The following is a 6136-nucleotide window of genomic DNA, read 5'->3' as shown; positions in this document are numbered from 1 at the left end:
CACATCTGAAGTTTGATTTGCCACATTATTTGAGAATGAGAACACTAGAAACCATAAGGACTGAGCAGAAAGGATGCATAATACATTTGCTGATTTTCTGACTTTTTTTTAAACATACATTTTCAAGGAAAACATCCATTTATATTAAGTTAACAGGACTAATAATGGTGACACATGGATATAATTCTGGTCCTATAGCTCAAAAATATTGAATTCTTGTCCACTTTAAATTGTTGATGGAGTTTACATGATTAAATCTCTGGCTATTAAAAGCTAGCTGTCTGTTTCATTTGATATGAATGTTTTTGAAAGGTTCACTAAATACATTACCATGCAAGTGGATGTTGATGTAAAGTGTTGTATGGCAAAACAAGCTACAAATTTTGTGATATGCTTGCTAATTACCTTTTTGTTCTAAGGAACAGACAAAATATATCCTATTGGTATAGAATGGATTCTATGATTCAAACATTGTCCATGGAACATTGTCCAAGGGGTCATGATGGGTTAGACATGACTTTGTGACTAACAACAACAACATGATTCAAATAAAATAGTAGTTATTTCAAGACAATTATATGTTATTTTCTATAGATTAAGTGAAATAGGGATGCTGGAAGGGTACCATTTTAATTCTTCATTCATTAACCATTCATTAGTTTCTTAAACTAAAGGTCTGTCAGGTCCTATATATTTCTGTTGGGACACTGGCATTCTAGTGGGAGGGGAGAGAATTGGAGAGGTCTCTATATGAAGTTTCTGTTTCCTGCATTGCTGTGCTGTGATTTTCTGTTTCATGCATTGCTGTACTGTGGGAGGGGTTTTGTTTGCACTGCTTTAAATTGCTGTTTTTAAGTGGGAAAATTTAGTTCCTGCCTAGACCTTTTGCTATCAGTCTTTCAAAAAAAGCTCCTTTTGGGACAACTTCAGTTTCAAGAGCCCTGCTTTCTTGGGCAGATTGGAGAAGCAAGACCTTACATTAGGAACTGCAAACTGGTCAACCCAGAGAGCAACAGTTATACCGTGGGGTCTGTGCACACCATGTCTCCCTAGGGCAGAGACCATGAAGAGGCTTAATGCTGGGGGTGAACCAACCCCCCCATCCCCAGGCTCAAGCAGAGGAGGCCCTCAATGCCTGCATTGAGGAGAATCTCACCTCAAGCACTGCTGCCAAGCCGAGATGGTTCATCGGCATTGGGAAGAAGGCTGGGGCACAGGGTCAAGGATGTCACTCTCATTCATGGGAGCTACCAACCTGGTTGGAAGCAGGAGATGGAAGGTCTTTATGACAATGAATAACCAGAAGAAGCACCAGAATGGCCCAACCAACTCATGAGGGAAGCCATGAATCTTGAGTGTGGGTTCATCAAACTGGAGAGACCCAAGGTGGCCGCCCCAGTCCTGTTCCGGGAGAGGATGGCTAGTTACACTTATGTATGGATTATAGAAATTTAAACGTTCTTTGCAAGGAAAATCTCCATCCCCTACTCCTCATGAAGGACATGCTGGCCCATCTGGCAAAAGGGAGATTTTTTTCCAAATTAGACTTAAGAGAGGCTTATTACTGCATCTGTATTTGGGAGGGGATGAATGGAAGACAGTGTTTAATTGTCCATTGGGATGTTTTCAGTTCAAGGTTTTACCATTCGGGCTCCAAGGGGCTCCCGCTGTTTTCATGCAGCTTTCATAAAGCACAAGCAATTTTGTTAACGTCCTATCACAAACGCATTACATCACACAACATGCACTGATCATTCGCATAAAGCATACAAGGCTGCAGAGTTTAAGTTTGCTACAGTTCTGGTTAAGAAATGGCAACAATTTGTCCTTGCTCCATGTTCCAGCCAACTACCAGAAGGCTCCATTGTCCTAGCACGTACACAAAGAACAAAGAATCGTAGTTCCCACATCTCCCCCGTTTTTCCTTTTTAAGAGACAGGGAGTGTTTTAGTCCCAACAACAGTCTTTGTCAGGCCCGTAGGCAAGAGTGCTGTGCATGCTGATGTTATCCACGGCGTTCGTGACTTCTTCAACCATCACAAACATCTTGTCCTCGTCTGGGTCGTCACAGGTTGGCTCTCCTATCTCATTTTCGGATGGCAGTGGTACATATGTGTTAGTTATTTGTTGATTCCAGAGAGCCATTACCTGCGCAGTGGCTTTTTATTCAGCCAAGAGGGATAAACTGTTAGAAATAGTGCGTACAAAGATGGGTAATACACAAGGCAATACAACACATCCCACAGCAATCATACCAATGAGCGCTACAATAGCTTGCAAACCAGGCAATTTTGGGAACCAGGATCCAAACATGTCTCTAAAATCAAGACCTATCCATGTTTGTACGGGTACATGCACAACCTTGATCATTCTATCAGTAATTTGTTGGATAACTTTTCCGCTATCATCTACCTCAATTTTCAATACAATATAACCATATGGGTCACGTCCGGTACTGTCGATACCTAGACCTAAAAAACGATATTGTACCCCCTTAGATTCAGATAAGTGAGTGTACAAGCAAATGGGATTACATTTGTCAGTGGTACATGAAGTAGAGCTTGATTTAACAGTGATATTAATATTTTGAGGGCCTCTTACTTGAGCAGAGTCAATAGGTGGGGTGTACCAGTAGTTGTAAACAGTGGTGGCCCCCACGTTAGTCCCGGACACTTTTTGAAAGAGATATTTCTTTTCCTGTAGATAAGATCTCTGCCAGCTGTGTGAGCCGCAGGTAACTCCTGCAGCGTCGTTAGGACCTTGACCTTTGCTGATGGCAAGGCAAGCATCAAAGCATACTGAGGTGTTGGTACCCCCCCCGAGTGACATTATGGGTTATGTACCCATTTTTTGTTTGACTGGTAGAGAACATTCCTGCAAGATCAGAACTGGAGCCACCTTTGTATGCACAGACATATAGGGATGCTGTAATGGGTCCCACTGCCTTGGGCTCATAGCACTGAATGCCTTGATGAACCCTGAGTATGTGTCCACTGAAACATGGATATATTTCCATGGTGCAAAAGGCACATACTGGGTTACATCCATTTGCCAAATTTGGCAGGCTTTTAAGCCTCTGGGATTTACTCCCATTGGCAGGGCAGGGGCTTGCTTGCTGCAAGTAGGGCATTGTTGAATAATTGCAGCAGCCTCTTGGTCGGTGATTTGGAATTCCTTCATAAGAGCCCTTTTATTTTGATGAAAATAGTTATGACTGTCCCAAGGGGTTAGGGGAGAAAGAGAGAAAGCGGATAGAATAGTAGCAGCGGATGCGGCTGTTAATTGCTGCAATGCAAGCAATTTATTTGCTGGCAACAGCCATTGATCAACCCAAACAGGAACGTCCGTGGTTAAGGTCAAGCGAAGGGGAAGAGGGTGAGTCATTCTAGCTGCAATTTAGCACCAAATTGACAGAGCAAGTCCCTCCCCCACAAATTCGTGTGAAGGGGGAGGATGACGAGCTTTATTTGTGCAGTCCCTGTGAGGTTTTCAGAAGTCACAGGGAGCCAAAACTTACTGATGCGAGCCGTTTGAATCCCTCCTACACCTCTGACTGATGGGGAGGTCTCTGTTTCCCAGTCTGTAGGCCACTCATCAGAGCGTATCACCGAGACGTCAGCACCAGAGTCCAGAAGACCGGTGAAGCGGCGACCCTTGATTAAAGCCAAGAGTGTGGGCTTAGTTTCGGTGATAGATCTAGTGAGGGCAAGCACATCAGAGGGAAGTTGTGGTACCATGATCATTTTTGCTATGACGTCACCCTTTTGTAACTTCGTTGGAAGAGTGGATAGCACAGAAAGGTTAATGGCTGAGAGTTTTGAGGAAGGATAAAGCAGATCAGGAACCACAGAGATTCCTTTGAGGAGGGCATGAGGGTGAGATTGTATAAGAGCAGTTTTATCGGAGGAGAAGGAGGCAGAAGGAGGAAGCTGTGCGCCAACAGAGAGTGGTAGATGGGGAAAGGATATGAGCACATCTTCTGCCACTGGTAATTCATACACAGTGTATATGGGCAGCCTTGGGAGAGGGGCTAGCTGCCGGCCCCTCTACTCGTTTCCCGAGGGTTCAGTTTTTGATTGACATTGATTAGCCCAATGATAGCCTTTCTTACATTTCAGGCAGACTGGTTTTGGTCGAACATCTCTACTGGCGGAGGGCTTTGCTGCCCCCCCACCGGGGGCTCAGCATTGTGATTTAAAATGGCCAGGCTTCCCACAATTGTAACAATTACCAGATGGCTTATTACCTCTGGTGATAGCTGCAGTCATCATTTCGGAAGTGTATTGGTGTGTTCCCACCACCCTGCAGGCTTGTAGGAATTGGGCTAGAGTGGCATCTGGAGAATTAATCAAGGGAGTAAGCAAGGTTTTACAGTCTGCATTAGCGTTCTCATATGCCAATTTAAGAAGAATTTCCTGCCGAGCCGCCTCATTTGTAATTTGCCTTTGTAGGGCCATTTGGAGGCGTTCAATAAAATTGGCATAGGGTTCATTGGAATTTTGTAGAATTTTTGCAAAAGATTGTGCGGAGGTATGAGGGTCATCCAAGCGAGAGAGAGCAAGCAGAGCGGCTTGTGCAGAAAGGTTAAGAGCATTAATAGGGCTATTATATTGAGCTGCGGGAGCAGCAAAGGCACCCTCTCCTGCCAGTTCATTTGCAGTAAGATTCGGATTTTGAGCTGCCAATAGGCGACAATGATGGAGAAACTCCGATTGCCATACAACAAATTGAGTCCCTGTTAGAGTCATATGAAAAAGGCTATGCCAATCAGCTGGGATCATTATATGGGCGTTAGCCATCATTCTAAATAATCCCATCGTAAATGGAGCCTGAATACCATACATTTGTACAGCTTGTTTGATATCCTTGATTGATTTAACAGGGATGGGTTCCCAGTGTGGGACATTTTGTCCCTGCGCGTTCTGCGCATAAACTAACGGGAACGCCGATGGGCAGTCAGAGTGATCTAACTCACCAGTTCTAACTCCTGCAGCGATGGCGGCATGAACCGCACCCATAGGAGGGGGTAAGGCAGGAGAGGAAGGCACAGAAGGGAAAGCAAGAGAAGAAGAAGAGGGATTGGGTGAGGGGGGGTCAGGAGAAGGGGGAGGAGGTTTACCAACCTCATTTGCCTCCTGGGGGGCAGTCGGTTTAAGAGACACAGGCGCCACAGCAGGGGGCAAGAGTTGTACAGCAGGATTCACATAGGGAGGGGGTCCAGAAAGGGGGCCAAGTAGGGGTTGCTCTAGAGAGGAGAGAGACTCAAAAACCACCCTCCAAGCAATTAATAAAGACGAAGGGGCCCTAGGACTTGCATGAAGGTATTTTCCAATCTCCTTCCATACTGTAGTTTTGATACTGCCTTTAGCCGGATAAAAAGGGCAGTGTTGCCAAATGTATTCTAGGAGTTCCTCAATAGAGGTTTTTGGGAGGGGGGCATGAAGGGAGCCCCCCTTTTTAAAGGTAAAAAAATTTCGTTTGGTCAATTCTCTGATTTCCTGAATGTGAGCTGCCTGCTCCTTAGAGAATCTACCACCCATACTCACGAGGGATCCGTTGTCGCCAGCGATTCAAGCGGATGAGGTGCACCAAGTCTATTCCAGACGATGAGAATGGGTGTGCCAAAGACGTATCTCTTTTGAGTGGATCACGTCGGGGTCAACAGTTGTGGTGGTCTCTCATGAAAAGAAGACACTTCGCAAAGTTGTCTTGGGATGAGAGCGCAGAGAGAACTCCAAAACCCTCTTTTATTAGAAGCAATCTTTGTTAACGTAGCAATTTTGTTAACGTCCTATCACAAATGCATTACATCACACAACATGCACTGATCATTCGCATAAAGCATACAAGGCTGCAGAGTTTAAGTTTGCTACAGTTCTGGTTAAGAAATGGCAACAATTTGTCCTTGCTCCTTGCTCCATGTTCCAGCCAACTACCAGAAGGCTCCGTTGTCCTAGCACGTACACAAAGAACAAAGAATCATAGTTCCCACAACCATTTGTTGTCTGTTTGACAGGAATGCTTCTGTCCAGTTATGCAGTTGTCCAGAGATACCATAAGATTTTAGTTTTAGGAGTAGTTTGTCATGTACCACTGAATCAAAGGCTTTACAGAAATCTATGTAGATTGCGTCTAT

General features: G+C 44.6%; 1 pseudogene; it reads right to left on the bottom strand.

Annotated features, from left to right (window-relative positions):
• Window positions 1-4046: 4046 nt before the first annotated feature.
• On the bottom strand, window positions 4047-5123 carry LOC148125098 (endogenous retrovirus group K member 8 Gag polyprotein-like; annotated as a pseudogene).
• Window positions 5124-6136: the final 1013 nt, after the last annotated feature.

The sequence above is a fragment of the Pseudonaja textilis genome, chromosome 8 (genome assembly GCF_049901715.1).
Source record: "Pseudonaja textilis isolate UNSWEBS1 chromosome 8, rPseTex1.2, whole genome shotgun sequence".
NCBI classification, from domain to species: Eukaryota; Metazoa; Chordata; class Lepidosauria; order Squamata; family Elapidae; genus Pseudonaja; species Pseudonaja textilis.
Note: the sequence above shows the minus strand (reverse complement) of the source record. Positions and strands in the feature narration are given on the sequence as shown.